We start from the raw sequence: 17,072 nt of genomic DNA on the forward strand, positions 1-17,072 counted from the left end.
GGGCTCCTCACTGGTCAGCAGTGGGGGGCTCCTCACTGGTCAGCAGTGGGGGGCTCCTCACTGGTCAGCAGTGGGGGGCTCCTCACTGGTCAGCAGTGGGGGGCTCCTCACTGGTCAGCAGTGGGGGGGCTCCTCACTGGTCAGCAGTGGGGGGCTCCTCACTGGTCAGCAGTGGGGGGGCTCCTCACTGGTCAGCAGTGGGGGGCTCCTCACTGGTCAGCAGTGGGGGGCTCCTCACTGGTCAGCAGTGGGGGGCTCCTCACTGGCAGGTGAGTCAGTAGGCTACAACAGCAGTGACGGCACGCAGCAATGTGTGTGGGCAGGAAGCAACTGGCATATAAACGACTTAATTGGAGACAATAAGGGGTAAGAACATTGAAAATGGCCGTGAACCGAAATCGAAATGCAACCGCAATATTGGATTGAACATTTCAATTCCAATTAGATAACTTTTCCCGAAAGAAAGGGTTGGTTGCGCGTGCCACAGCTGTACACATTTTCCTTCTAATCAGCATCGGGCTGTTAAATGTATACAGTATGCAAACCAATCACTTTTGCAAGCATCCACAGGGAAATCAGCTAACAATTAATCCATGTTCAACCAATTAGATGGGCCAGTTACTTCCTGCAAAACAGCAGGCCACATCCAATTAATTGAGCATGAAGGAAGTTCCTGGAGACTAGTAGAGTAAGATGGACTGCTATAGGGAATTATATTTATATTAAATAATGTGTGTATTTGCATCAGACATGGGCAGGAAAAATTGAAATAACTCAGAAACACTCCTCTCGGGATAAACACATTCGCCGACTAGGCGAGTACAATAAATGTGTACACGTCATGCGCACGCACGCACACACACACACACACACACACACTACAATAAATGTGTACACGTCATGCGCACGCACACACACACACACACACACTACAATAAATGTGTACACGTCATGCGCGCACGCACACACATACACACAGTCACACACACACTCAGTGTCAGCATCAAGGTTTTCTTTTTTTTTTTTAATCAATTTCCTTTCTACTATTCAACACATCTTTGTGTCATTACTTTGAGTCTGCATGTTGTCAGCTGTCTGCGCCGTGTTCTCGTTTGCTTTGTTGTACCTTTCTTGTTGGTTCTTTTGAGGCGAGACTTTCTTTTTACAAACCCCATGAGACATTTTCTTTTAAAATCTCACCCGTTTTCTTCTTTTTAATCCGTGTGCAAATAAACAAGTCTGTTTCATAAGATATAAATAACATGATAAGATCTCACATTCGATGCAGGGGGCCAGCCAGCACCTTGCTGTGTAGAGACAGTCTGTGTAGCAGACTATTATGTAAACAGGTTAAGGAACAGTTAATTCTAGGAAGCAGAGATAAGCCACCTGGCCTCAGGAACCACTGTGAGAACTACACCTGTAACACTTTGACACAACACCTTCTGTCACTGTGTGAAGCCCCGGGGAGCCTCGATGCCACGGAAACACTCACCACTTTAGCAAGCCACCAGCCCCAGTATGGAGCAAACCACCACCACCACCCCCACTACGGAACATTCTGCCCCAAACCACCCGCAGTAGAGCAATGGTTCACAAACTGGGGGTCCCCAAATGATTTTGGTGCTCCCCAGAGATTAGCTTAATGTGCAACATTGCTTTCTCACTCAACAGTAAACAAACGAACATACAGTAAAGAGTATAACAGAACAGTGTATATAGGGTATGCACATTGCAAATTTGACAATTTAAGACTTTTAATTCTGTCCAAATTGTCAGATATTACCTTACCTATGAAAGAGGCAAAAAAATAACCAAACTACAAGCGCACAACTCCTCTAAATGCCCTGGAAAGCTTAGGAACCATTGAAGAGAATTCTGCCCATACAGTGGAGAGCTAATAATGAGGCTTTAATGAAATTGAACTCTAAAGAGTGCAAGAAGTATGGGTCAATTTTTACACTCATAGAAGTTAAGTAGGACTTTACTGTAATACTGCTCCAAAGTTTTACATTATTCATTGAAGTAACTTTGAAGAAATTCAAGGCACACAACTGCTTCAGTGCAGTTCCTCATTGGCCACCTGTATCTGGGCAACAGAGAGAGTGAGCGTGCTTGGAAAAGGGCCCTTTTTGCACATACAGTATGCCTGGCTGAGGAAGGTCGAAAGACCGAAACGTTGCATTATTGTGGACATTAAATAAAAAGCTCTTGAACCAGCGAGTGGCAGTGTGCGGGTCTCCCTCCTCCTCCTATGTGTCTGCAGTCTGCTGCTTTGTCACCGACGCGCCTGCTTTGATTAGTATAAGTCAAGTGTGCGGAAGTCTCTCCTCAATTGCACATACAGTATAACATCTTTGCCATACAAGCTTTCCTCTGCTCTGACGCAACTCACTGGTGTGCAGCTCATATTCCATGCTGGTATAATCTCATCCTAGGTCAGTGTGTACAGCAGCACTGACCACAGGTATTACTCAATACTCTATACTCAATACTCAATACTCATTATAACAGACCTGGGATCTGTGGGACTGGGAATAGAATGGGACCTGACACAGATCCAAGAATAGAACATATGGAACTGAACCCGACCTGTCTCGGGTATTCTTGTGAAGTCCTCTAGTCTAATGCTGAGAAAAAGGTTTTTTGTTTTTTTAGGAGGCAAACCCAGCAACATTCCAAACCAAACACAGTTAAAATTTCAATTTAACGGATTATGAAACAGTAAGTGACACTTTGCTTCAGTGCTCGTCAATGTCCTCGTCGAACTCAGAGTTCACCATGAGAGAGAGAGAGAGAGAGAGAGAGAGCAATATATGGTAGAGTGGGGAGAGAGAAGAACAGTGACAGGATTCGTCAGTGGAGAGTAGACAGGTTGGTTTAACCTTAATGACAGAGTGCAGACGGTGCAGCAAGTATCTTGAAAAGCAGGGAGGGTGCGACACTTGAGTAAGAGAGGTGTAGCTCCCCAAACATGACCAGGGTTCTGCGTTTTCGTTGAAAACAATAATATGCGCTTGTGATACCATAACGCAAAGGGTTCCCAAACCTTTCCGTGCCAATGAGCAGAGGCCGAAATATAAAAGTGAAGAAAGGATGGCACACTCATAGCCACGGTGCAAGATCATTTATTGAAAACTAACGAAGGAATGGTCTTCTTCAGGAATTCTTCAGCAGCACCTCAGCAATACTGCGGTGCGTCCTTCTCTGATTTGTTTGAAGGGGGCGAAAAAAAGAAAGAAGCTACAAGCTGCGATGATGAGGCACATTGCGTGCTTGTAGATCTGCTAGCTAGTATAAATCCTGTGTTAAGAGGTCCCATTTCCACTGGGGTTGAACCGTTTCCGTTCTTTTTTCCAGCCTAATTTTGAATCAAATGAATTGGTTCAGATCCCTAAAAGTTGGTTCGGAACTGGAAACAAAAAAAACATTTCTTCTTGCCCTGAAGTGGGAACGAAAGTGGGCGTGTCACTATTCAGGTTGGAAGATGCAGGTGTGATATAAACCATCATAAAAAAAAGTTCTTGAACCAAGTTATTTTGGTGGAAAAGGAGCCAGAGAGTACAGCGCTGTGTATGCACTATGTACAAGTATGTAGTACTCTGTACTAGTGTACTCCATGTCACCGAAAAGCATATCTCCCGCAACACATCCGTTTGGCACAACTGCATTTACCACCACCTGGTCAGCCCCGCCTGCCTCGGCCCAGCCTCGTCTTATTACATCTGCACTAATGTGACATGAACGTTGGGCAGTACCCACTGACGCTGGCACCTCACAGGCTGTCAAAGCATGGCACCTGGGGGTCCAGCTGGGAGGACAGGGACGGGCGCCAGAGCCACGGGAAGCCGTCAGTAACCTTCCCCTGGTGGTCCTCTGCGGCAGTGGTTCTCAACATGTGGGCCGGGCCCGGGACCCCAGGGGGGTCCCCACATGACGGTAAGTGTCAAGTGACGGTGAATAAAAAAAACTTGTAATACCTTTTTAATTAATAAATATTAAAAAAAAGGAACTTCACCATTACTGCATCAACAAACAACAAACTAAATAAAACAGGAAAAGACATTGGCCAAATTGTCAAATAATATAAGAAAGAGGCACTGTTACAAATGTAACGCCTCAACTGCTGCTTGGTCAGGGTGAGGGGGGTTCCCAGTTAATGTGGGGGTTTTTTAGGGGGGGGGGGCGTATTTTGGGGGTCCTCAGTTCAAATCGGATTCTACTACTCTACCTCTCTCAGCCCAGAGCTCTCTGGCCGTCGAATGCTTGTTTGTTCTTGTTTTTTTTCCTCCATCTTTTTTCTTGCAGTGGCTTTAAGTAGAAAGTGCCGTCAACCCAGAGGTCCCAGCAGCAGTTCCCTTGTAGTGTCTGGAAACGAGGTCATTTTAAGGACGTTGGGATGTATGAGGCAGACTGCTCATAGCATGCAGTATCCTCCAGCTGTTACCAGGGAGAAGAAACAGGGATGGGCACCGATATTAAATGGCACAGCAGTGGGGAAAAAAACATGCTTCAAACTAGTTTGATTACATCCTGAGGGTATTTTTTTTTAATTGAAAATATGGACCCATTAACCCATTGTGATCGAAATCAGTTTTATATATTTGGCGACCCCCCCCCTCCCTATTTTGTTCCAGGGATTCCCGGAAGCAAAGATTTGAGTTAAGAATTATATCATATTCAAATATGTTGCTCGCATTTTCACAATAAAAAAAATAGCAGATCTACAAGCTCATATGAGCTTGTAGATCTGCTATGTTTGAATAAAATCTAAAAGGAGTCTGACATGGAAGCTTTCTCGGTTTTAATTATTTATATTTATAAATATATCTATATCTATATATACAGTATATATATATAACAAAGTGGGGTGTGTAAAATAAGAGAGAGAGGCTTGTCTGAAATCCAAAACAGAGGAACAATAAACCAAGCCCGCCTCCCTCAGTGTCTGTCTGTCTCTGCAGCGGTGCCCACTGCTGCTGGCCAGTGCCAGCCAGCTGGGCAGCCTGGGCACCGTGGAGGGGGTGTGGGCAGCATGCACGCATGTTGTTGTTTTGGAACGGTCCCCCCCCCACCGAGCCATCGCGTGTGCTCACCAATGAGGAGAAGGAGGGGCGGCTGCTTCTAGAGGGGCTGTGGGGCAGAACTCGACTATACTAGGGAACCCGTGCAGCTCTCCCATTGGCTGGTCCGCTTTAACCAACCTGCACGCTGTATCCATGTGAGTGGAGAAAAATATATTTTTTTGGGGTGCCATTGAAAACAATCCTTACAGCCAATCAGGGCCCGGCTCGGGGAAAGAAGAGGAGTAGTACAGTAGTAGTAGTAAAGGACTTGAAAGCACATGAATATATTAATACTGATGAGGTAATGCGCCAAAAAGCGGGCGGATTAGGAGGAGGAGAGCAAAGCAAGCGGAGCCCATGAGGGAATATTTAATTCCACCACTGGAAGTACAATTTACTGATCACTGGCGCCAGTTGCTATACAAGTAAACTAATCTGGCTGTATTCATCAGATTTGTGTATGAAATATTAAATAAAAGAAGATCAAACATAAGCCCTGCCTAACAAATAAATAAGAATATGCTTATAATATGGTCATCGGCTCAATTTGTTTACATGCCACTGGATGAATTAATTATTTCAACATGCATAAACACACACGTGTAGCCTACAGTACAAAATAAATAATAGCATAATAATAAAATGTACAGACAGATAACACAGACATCCACATGTTCTCAAAGTGGGGCCCAGGGACCCCCAGGGGTCCTTGAAAGGGTTCCAGGGGGCCCCGGCAAAAGTAGTTAACATAGCATTGCAATAGTTTGAACCACTTTATCTATTTCTATGTTATAAATAGCAGATGCTAAATATTGAAACTGTTTGAATAATGTTGAACTTTGAACACAAATCGTTTCTTCTGCGGGGGTCTCTGGCAAAAACATTTTCAGTTGGGGGATGGGGGTCCGCGGCAAAATACAATTTGGAGGTCCTTGACATGAAAAGGTTAGAGAACCAGATGTATTGAGCGAGGACGGACGCAGTGTTGATTTGGTCAACGATGATGAAAAATGTTGGTCGGCTACTAAATAAAAACTAAACTACGATGATTAAAGTTAAACAGACTAAATATCAATTTCGTCAACAAAGAAAAACCAGACCAAATGTTAGAGAGGGACAGGTGGAGAATAGATCCAGTAGAAAGACAAGTCATTTAATGTTTGGTTGCGCTCGGGTGTTGCGCTCTGAAAATAGAAGATGTACAAGCTCGTTGTGAGCAAGCAGCATGCAACCAAAAAAGTGTCAAATCTGGCATTACGACAAAGTCTAAAACATGTCAGATGACTAAAACTAAATGAGACCGTCTGTGACTATATAACTAAATCTAAATTTGCTGTCAAAATCAACACTGCGAGGACTCGAGCCACGCCCATGCAGCGGCAGGCGTGACCCCTGGATGGCTATGCCCTCTGGTGTCACACCCCCACCCCTGCAGGGGGGGGGGGCTTTACAAGCTTCACTGACTTTAAATGATACACAGCAAAATAAAATGTCCTAAAAAAATTAATAAGTGCATGCCGGAAACTGAGCATTGCGGCATAAAAAATAAAATAAAAATACAGCTTGGGGTGATGTCTGGGTAATGGAGACAGAGAGAGAGCGAGAGAGACAGACAGAGAGGCAGGATAATGCTGACATTCCACTACTGAGCTGCGGCGTGAGGTTCCACGTGTCCTTGCAGTCTTACTACGAGGAGGGAAAACAAGACCCCTCCCTCCCCTCCCCTCCCCTCCCCTCCCCTCCCCTCCCCTCCCCCTCCTCCTGGCAGACGAGACGCCGAGCCGGCAGCATGTGTCGTCACGTGGGCACTGCCGCGGAGGAGAGGAGAGGCGGAGGCTGGCGCGTTTTAGCCTGAGGGCGTGGAGGAGAGGGGGGCAGGCACAGAAATGTGTGTCTGATATTTGTTTTTGATAACAAAGATCTGGACTTGAAAGGGGGAAAAAAGCGCATATAGCTCAGGCTCACACTGAGCAATATTTTATATTTAATACATTAATAAACTGAATTTCTGAAAGCAGCACGTGCGAGTGTGAAAGTGTGCCCACCGCCGTGCGCCGAGGTGGCACACAGATAGATGGTGAGGCGGGCGTCAGACTGCGGCATGGCAGAGCTTCAGCCTGCTTTAAACTTGACCTAGATTCCCCTGGTGACATGCCACATCGCATTAGCCCCACTCGGTCAGCTCCCCGGAACCCCACCGGAGCCCGCTGAGTCGAGTCGTTTTATTACATATATATTTATTTATTTATTTATTTTGGGGGGGTGGGGGGGGGGTGGGGGAGGGTGGGTTGTTCCTAAAATGCGTGCGCTGCCCCCTCGCCCACCTAATGCCTGCACACCCCCCCCCCCCCCCCACTCCCCCTTACAACCTCTCCACTTTACCCCTTTACTAGGTTTCCAATCCCAGCCCAGCTGATTGAATTGGCTTGAGGTGTAGGTAGGGTGGGGGTTGTGGTGGCTGACTGACTGACGAGGGGTGGGAGGGGCTGTGTGTGTGTGTTTGTTGCTGAGGTGAACTTGATTACCCGCCATATCCACGCCTCTGTGGAGCAGCGTGCCGTAGTAGTAAACATCACCAACTAATGCCTCGCTCACCCAGATTACTGCAAATCAAAACAAACCCTCTCTCTCCTCCAGCGCCTGCACAGGGAAGGAAGGAACAACTGACAGTAATGCTAAAGCTGTGAGACCATATCAGCTGTCTCGCTCCAGTCAGTGTCACTGCATGGGGTTACACTACCACAGCTGTAAATACTGGTGGGATGTCATCCGACTTAGATGTCGCGGCACCATTAAAACATTCAACTTCTTCTCCAACTCGCACGCAGCGAGAGAGAGAGAGAGAGAGAGAGAGAGAGAGAGAGAGACGTCGACTCGACACCCGAAATCGTTTCAGTCACGAGGAATCAAAATGATGGAGGAGGATGAAACCAAACATTTTTCAGTCCACTTAGGGAGAAGGAAAAAAATGCATACAGCTAGATAAGAGACCGAGCCTCATCCTCAGTTAAGCCACCGCCCCCCCTTACCCGGCCTCCAGGCTTGTACCTGATGAAAAGCTCAGAAACCATGGCAACAGGCACATACACAAGAGTCGGCGAAAACGCAGGCTCCATTGAAACATCTGCGCGAGAGAGAGAGAGAGAGAGACACAGAGAAACTCTCCGCTTTCCATCCGTCGCATCAATGACAAGCCATCATCAGAAGCCGCCGCCCGGCGGATACACTGATGGCTCTGATATCGAGTTTAGCAGCACTGAACTAGGTCAATAACATGCAGCCATTAGGCTACTGGCCATTTTAGATCAACAACACCCAGGACAGTTTTAATCAAATCAAGTCAAGGGGTTACACAAGGTTGTGTTTATAAATGTATGTGTATTTATTATAGAATAAGCAAAAGGCACATTTGGGATCCACATTTTGCTCATACTAAGTGATTTATTATAGTGTAGAAAAGACGACAAGAATACATACTTCATGTAATCAATGGTAAACTAAATATTCACCCCAATTGGCCAATATCAGCTTTCACATGTATACTAAGACACACACAGTCACACACACACACACACACACATCCCAATTCATACCACAAGTGCCGTATTCAGCAAAAACAGCTGTGATCTAATTTATTTGTCAATATCATGCATCCCTGAGCTGCCCTTGAGAATGTACCGTCTCCTGACTTTGGGGGTGTGGCGGGAAGGGAAGTGGTGAAGGGAAGGGAGAGGGGTGCCTGTTGTTGAATTACAGTCAACGGGGTCTAGTATTCGGTAGCACGAATGGGGGTGGGGCTGGATCCCCCCCATTCCATTCACAGACCCCCCCCCCCTCCTCGCCCCCCAATTCCCCCCACTGTATAAACACCCCCAAACCATCATTACACGACTAGTGACCTTCTAGCTGAGCATGACTCACAGACAGCACAGCATCCTTAAAGTCCCCCACACTATATCACCAATACATGGAATACAGCTAAATGAAACATCATGTTGCTGATGTTCCACATGTACAGTACATACTGTACTCTCAACCAGTTGAAGAAATCAGATGTGAGGCTTCAAATACACTTTGTTTGTTTTTTTTCAAATACACACAATTCTTTGACGTGTTGTAAGCTTGTAGATGTGCTATAGCTGTGCAACATGCTTCCATAGAGGACATGCTGGGTCCTATGGGATCTAAATGACTGAAAACAGTCAGACCGAGAACTTTAATGCAGCAAATAATACACCAAATCATATATTGTGTTAGTTATTAAGCATGTTTTTTGTGTTTGTTTTTAGATCCCACTGACATACTGTACGTGGAAAAAGGATAGTGTATTTTCTATTTCCCTGCTCACTCAGATGCTGTCCTTGCAGGATTTCTTGGGTGGGGCACGATGGAGTATTGTATTATTTTGGGGGGTTGATGGGTTTTGGTTGAAGAAGCAGGTTGAAGAAGCAGGTGGTATGTGTAAACAGAAAGGGAAGAGCGCCATCTGGAGGGAAGAAAATGTAAAAAATATATATAATCATGCTGCTGACAGGGACCACTCCCATACCCAAACACACCACATACACATCTACCATCTTCAGCTAAGAAGCCAAATTCATATCACATGGCATTTGTAAAATATAATATTGACTGAATGCACTGACTGCTAGAGCTAATGGTAATCTGCAATCAGAACATAACGTAGCCATTTTCAAACATGCTTTTGGATGCTAGTCCAAAAGTCATGTCTTCAACTGCAAATAGATGGCTAGGTTATGATGTTATTTTATTATTGCATGAACAGAAATTATTATGTCGCGATTGTATTGTATGGCAAAAGCTTGCATTCCTACAGTGTTTAATAATTTAAAAATATATATAAAACATAAGTCAGAAAGCAATATTACAATGCTTTCCTTTAAGAATAAAATGCATTGGTAAAGTATTGGTAAAGTACACCTTTTGGGTCAGGTTCTGCACAGAATTGAGATAATCTGAAACACTTTATTGCCCGATTTGTTGTTTTAATATGAATAATAAAATGTTCCTGCTTGCAATTACAATTACTGAGAGCGGCGGCTGTAGGTATGTTAGTGCTGTGGTTAGAGGAGACGGAGCCAACTCTCAGAAGCAGATAATACATCAGACTCATCTCAACAGATGAGACAAGTATTGCACCAAATGAAAACTGAAAGAGAAAAGACTCCCAATATCATCATAGCAACAGCAACTCTGTAGCATCTCAATGAACTCATTAACAGAGCAACAAGGGGACCTGAGGTCAAACACTGAACTCTTAGTACCACCTAGTGTTCATTTAGTGTCATCAAGTCTGTTAGGTTTGGGATTATTTAAGATTTTAATGATTTATTCTAAGTGGTCCGATTCCTTAACGGTTCCCTTTAACGATTCCTATAGGTGGTTCCAAATAGGTGGTTCCAAATGAACTCTTACAGGTCTGTAACTCTCAGAGTTATAGTGGTCCTTGAAATAATAATAATAAATTAAAAAAAAAGAAGGTATGAGATCCACCAGTATTGGAATTAAGAGTTCTCAATGGGCCTGGCCCTAATTGGGCCTGGAACCAGAGGCTCGGCCCGGCCCGAGTAATTAGCATACATTTTCGGTCGGTTGGGTCAGCATTTATTATAACTCAAATTGGAATTGTGTAGGAGACATAACCAGCTTGATTAAGGTTCCCCAATGTTGACATCAGGTCAGGGCTCAGGAGTGGACGCCATTAAGGAGGACGTCTGGTATGCATGTTGTGCACAACTCATAACAAACAGTGACGACTCACGAGAGACATCTGGTGATGGGGGTACTCAGGGGAAGCCAGGCAGGAAGGTGTACATCATTTCAGCCCTCTGATGCCATCAATAATACATAGCCAAGGAAAAGGACGGGGGATGGGGGGGAGCTTTTAGCTGACATAACAAACCACTCAGCATATTGCGTCCACTCAGACATATCATCTCTCATTAGCTATTTATATGGTGTACCCGGGTCACAGAGTGGGTGGGCGGGTGGGTGCCCATACAGTACATCTGCCACATGCTGAGTCAACCAGAAAGTAGTAGCAGTAGTAAAAGTTGAATGGTCACCATTGACCAAGTATCTTTAGTAAAACTTCTCACGTGAGAGTGACAGTGGTGGTCCAACAGGTTTTGCACCGGGAAGCCATTTTGCTTACTATACTATATTACTATATATATATATATATATATATATATATATATATATATATATATATATATATATATATATTACTATATATAAATGTTTATATTGTTTGTAATCAATCAATTCATAAATAATGTGATTTATATTGTTTGTAATCAATCAATTCAAGATCACTGCATTGCAGTTGGATAGTTGTCATTCCAGAATGTGGAAAGAACTCCCCATTGCAGTTAGAATTGCAGACTCACTCCAGATCTTCCGCAGTAATCTGAAGACTCTGAAGCCCATAGCACTTGCCCTAGCCTTGACTTCGACCTTGCAGTCTTATGCACAGGCGAACATGTAACATAGATATCATGTTATGTAGACAGATGCCAGGTTAATTTGCTGACCTAGAATCCTATTGTTTGGAGGCTCTATAGTTTCAGGTTATAGATTTTTTTCTAGACTGTTTAGACTGATGATAGGTTCTTGGTTTATAATGGTCTATGATCCTAAATTACTATTTTAACGCATTGGATTCAATATCTCATGTTTACCTTGCTTACTGTAAATCTCTCTGGATTAAGAGAGTCTGCAAAATGGTGTAAAAGGTACAAAGACAATGCTCAGCATCCCCCTTACAGAGTCAGCAATATGACTCTCCGACTCCGAGTGACGGTGCAATAACATTTTATTTTTAGGTTGGTTGTATCACCAGGTGAGGGCAGTATCGACTCACCCTTCACCACGCTGACAAGAGAGGACACCTGGCTAAACCTCCTCCTGGCGTTTTACAGACCTCCACACAACAAAACCCAGCCTCTCTTATTAACTTCACACCGTTCTCCCGTTATGCAATACAATGCTTGGGCAGAGGGCTTCGTTCTTTGCTGTTGGAAGCTAAAGCATGCTACAAAGGTCTGGCATTCAGGCTAAGCTGTTGGATTTGAGTCATTAACAGGATGCTATACAGCAGTTTGGCATTAGCCCCGTTAGCACGCCACCACCGCACCACAGATATACTGTATCATACTATGGACAGACTTAGCAGTTCTATATGTGAAACTTGACTTGAGGCTTATGGGTCAGGAGAGCAACGCACAACACCGTGAATTCCAACAGCTCGGCTTAAGCCTGGGGATTGATGGCTGTGTAGTCATGGTAACAATCTCCATGGAGACTGAGGAAAATACACAAACAGGGATGGGCAGATATGGCAGAAGAGGAAACATGATGTACTGTACGATATTTTCAAATGGCTAAATTAGATGTACAGTAGTGAGGGGTGGCACAATTCATTGCCTGCTGTGACAAAAGGTATTATTTTGTTGAAACATTACTTTCTGGTCCATGTTTTTCAGTCCTACTATCCAGGAGAACACACACACACACACACACACACACACACACACACACACACACACACACACACACACACACACACACACACACACACACACACACACACACACACACACACACACACACACACACACACACACACACACACACACACACACACACACACACACACACACAAAATCATAAAATGGCCCAAAATGAGGAACACTTTGGTTGTGAGAAAAAATCTGCCTATAACTATGTGAACAATTAATGTCGTGACTTGTCGTCCCAGATCGACAAGTACTAGGCTACAAATTGCTCGGAGTAAACCGTGACTCAAAATGAAAATATGTCAAAACTAACTGTTGTATTGTTGTGGGTTGTGACTTTTCCAACCCCTCTGGTTTTGAGACATCGGGCGGTGAGTGACCCCATGCCCGCTCGCTCGTTACATAAACATACCAGTGTTGCCAGATTTTGCACGAGAAACAACTTAAACAAGCAGCCAGGATTACGGAAACAAGCCCAAAAGAAGCGACACATACAGTACAATATCAGTTAATATAATGAAGATAGATTAGCCACTTTAAACCTACAGTATCAATCATCTATTTGAACTAAGATAGCTGATCTACAACATAATCACAACGCTACACGCCATGATGTGAGCTTGTAGATCTACTATTTCCATAAAGACCTGAAAATGTTGGAATACACAAATCTTGTATGGGGGTCCCTCCCTGCCACAAAATATTTTCAGATGGGGTCTGCAGAGATTAATTTGGGGGTCCTTGACATGAAAATCCAGCTCATAACAAAGACTCCCAAGAAAATGGGACCCAATGCCTCCCTGCTTGGTTGGATTGGGCCAAGTCCCTGCAACATACTGTACTAGCGTTATGTCCAGTACATAAGTACACAAGCTGCCTCACGCTACAGAAACAGGAGATAGGCTCCTTCCCTATGAGCCTCATGGCTCGACAAGGCTTACTTACTTAATGACATGAAAATGCAACTACCAATATTTTACAAGCAACTTTACAGAAAAACAAGCCCAATGTCACTTACAGTATAAGACTTGGCAACACAGGAACACACTGGCCCTGGGGAACAGGAAGTGGGAGCACCTACATTAGTCAACTTCTTTTTATGGCCTACATGCGGTTCATTTCCTGGGCCGGCCGGCATTACACATACACATGCACAGCCACAGCATCAGTGTTGCCATATTTGCTCATCATAAGCAACTTTGAGCATGTTATTATTTTTTTGTACAATCGCTTGCAAATTATTGGTAGTAGCCGATTGTGTTTTTTGGGGGCTTGTTTCAAAAGCGCAATTGCTTATTTGGGCTGGTTTCCTAATGTTGTTTAAAGCAGTTGTATTCAATAGGGATGCTCCGATCAGGTTTTTTGGGCCGATACCGATCACCGATTGTTTTTCTCATTGCCGGCCGATAACGAAAGGTCCGATCGCGATATTGATCTTGTGAAATGTTGCAAGTTTTTATATTTCCAAAATTATTATATGTCAAAGGGGAGAATGTTTAGGCCTGTCACAAAGATGCAAAATTATGTTATACTATATATCTGATTGACATTTATACCACTTAAATGGTGTAAAAGATCAGTTTCTCCAGATAAATTACCCACAGATAGGGTAAATGCCAATTACCGATCAGAGTGAATATCGGCCGATATGGCCGATCACCGATAGCTGGCCGATTATCGGAGCATCTCTAGTTTTCAATCGTTTTAATGTCAAGGAACACAAAAATGAATATGCATTCGTCTACATACCCCCCCATCAAAAATATTTTGTGCCAGCGACCTCTGTATTTGCGTTTAAATGTTTCGGAAAAAAAAAATCCCCCAATATTTGTTTGAAAATAGCAGATATAAAACAAGAGGCATTTCCAAATAGCCAATGCATATACTGTAAGTTTAAAGTGCTCATGTGGCCTGTAATAGTCGCTTCTTTTGGGCTTGTTTTCATAGACCTGATTCGCTCTATTCTCGCGCTGAATATGGCGAGAAAAGTATAATAACACTGCAGCACAGCACATCAAGACAATAATAGTCTCAAAAGGTGCACCACAGACACGGTTCCAAAATGAAACCATAATTGTAGACCTGCGTCACTTTGTACCATAGCAACCACACTGACATTCAACAGTTTGGATCGAACACCATTTGTAAATGTACACAGACTACACTCCATTGAATAAACACAACATATTTAAGGGCTAATATATGCCTGCACGATCACTGCAAAAAATAATTATTATTTTGCTTTTTTACTGAGTGAGTAAAGGCTTAAATATAGATTGAGTGATTCAGAGAATAACAGAAAGAAAGAGTCCACAGCTCCACACAAAATCCTCAAATGCTCTGTATGTTAACTGTGCAAAGCAGCAAACATGTTTTTCGACCACAGCTGGTCTTCCATAATCATGATAAATAAACGAAAAGTAGTAAAGCAACATTTCTTACGAGCAGCGGAGCTGTGCGCCTGTCAGTCAGGAGCAGGGAGACCCGGCCTGGCAGGTGACCCCGGGTCACAATCCTCCAGTGAAGGTCAGCCTGTGAATGAGGACACAGCCACATTAACTCCACCTAGATGTAGTATGGTGATATACTGTAGTATGGCAGGAGAGAGGAAACCACAGATTCACCTTCCCGGGGTGGAACTGTACGAGCCTTGTGGCTCTGAGGATTTACAGCGAGACACACAATGGTCGCTCTTCCAGGTCAACCGTAAAACAAAACCTGGAATAATAGATGTATCAAGGACTCTCTGACCTCTAATAACACTTTTAGGGTATGGTTATTGTACCGATTGCACTGTGAACACTTATGTTTTCTTTCGCACTGCACTGGTTGAAATGGACAGTTTATTAATTGATTGCCATTGCACCGAATGTAATTTTGGGGCGGAATACGGTGAGGAGACTGTAACCTTGTGTTGTTTTTCTGCATAGATTAGTGCAGGATCATAGGTCTATACTTCTATTGTGTACTGTTGTTCTGTATTGATGGCTGGTGCTTCTTATGGTTTTTCTTGCCTTTGTATAGAACTGTACTTTATTTATTCTGTACCTGTAACTCCAACTCTGGGTGACTGAAATGTCTCCTCCATCTCACTGTATAGGCCTGGAGACTGGGGCTTTAGTTAAGACACAAAAAAAAACCCTCTCATCTAGAGACCCCTATTATTTCAAGAAATGGGCCAAAGTAAGCCTTCCCGAATCATGTGGGAGCCGTTGGAACATGGCACGTATTGTCAAGCAGTGACTTTCCCCCAATCCAACCCTTGATGCTGAGTGCAGCAGGCAGGCACTGGGCCTCATCTTTTAGTCTTTTTGGTATGACCTGGACTGGGGTTTAAACCCCGACCTCCCAATCTCAGGGAAGAGAGTCTAACCACAAGGCCACTGTGGGCTTAGTTCAAGAAAAGAACACTTCAGGAGGTACAATTACTCACTTATTTATTTTATACATTTTTGATGGGCGCTAGCTAGTTTGTTTTGTCACCGTTTGTTTTACATCACCAGTACATCACCTAATCATAGCAACATGAGTTAGACTTTAATATATTAGCGCCCCTCACTTCACACGCCGGGTGTGATTTTTTATTTTCATAGTCACTGCTGACGTGCTGACAGTGAATTACGCCTCCATACAATATCTACAGTAAATAGCAAAGACCAAGGTTCAATGGTGTTATGTTCAGCTCACCATCATACATACACACATTCAGTATACTTCCCAAAAGAAAATGACAAAATATTAAATAAAAGAAAAGGCTTCAATGTTTTACATTTCTTTCAATCATTGACACTGAGGTGTCGCCAATTACAAACCAGGCCACATTGTACGGTATGGTGGGCAGACTGGGCACTGATTTGTTTTACTAATTTGTTTGCTGTTGGCACCATTATGAAGAATGTGTGTACCCTCGAGACAACCTCTCTGCCGAATTTGCCAATCAAAATGTCATATTATTTGCCCTATGTGGACTGTTATTTTTTATATAAATATAAATAAATTAAGTTTCCCTGGTTGGATGTAGCACGTGGAAGGAACACGTTATTCCAATCATTTATCATCATTTAAAAATCAAGATTATAATTTTTTCTAAATTAACAAATTAACAGTGTAACAGTTGCAGAAAGGCTGGGAAAGCAGGAACATGGTTGACTCAATTAGCTTCATGCTTCTCATTATAGAAACCTGGGCTAGTTGCAGGACTTTGGATAGTGGAACAAACACACAGTCACACACATAAAAACACTCCACTTCCTATTGTGCAACACTTCCTCTGATTCAGCGTGAACTTCGGCTTTTCTACCCACTCCCTGCTTCCCTGTGCATGGTTAGTGGTTACAACATTGCCTGTTTTGACAGTCCAACTTTCTCCAACAAAAGATTCAGGATATAGATATCCAGCAAACATCAGCAAACAAGGCATGATTTCAATTGAAAGTTTATGCGTTATTTAATTATTCTTCAACAT

General features: G+C 43.6%; 1 protein-coding gene across 3 annotated transcripts in view; it reads right to left on the reverse strand.

Annotated features, from left to right (window-relative positions):
- The window catches only part of fam49bb (family with sequence similarity 49 member Bb), a 58,252-nt gene that overhangs the window by 31,264 nt on the left and 9,916 nt on the right, over positions 1-17,072 (reverse strand). For 2 of the 3 annotated variants that reach the window (XM_083778134.1, XM_083778135.1), the window contains exon 2: positions 15,050-15,139. The exons of the other annotated variant lie outside the window; for it this stretch is intronic. The gene's annotated coding sequence lies outside the window, so the exon portion shown is untranslated. The remainder of the gene's footprint in view (positions 1-15,049; positions 15,140-17,072) is intronic. 3 annotated transcript variants of the gene reach the window in all.

Source organism: Protomyctophum parallelum (assembly GCF_964188405.1).
Source record: "Protomyctophum parallelum genome assembly, chromosome: 12".
NCBI classification, from domain to species: domain Eukaryota; kingdom Metazoa; phylum Chordata; class Actinopteri; order Myctophiformes; family Myctophidae; genus Protomyctophum; species Protomyctophum parallelum.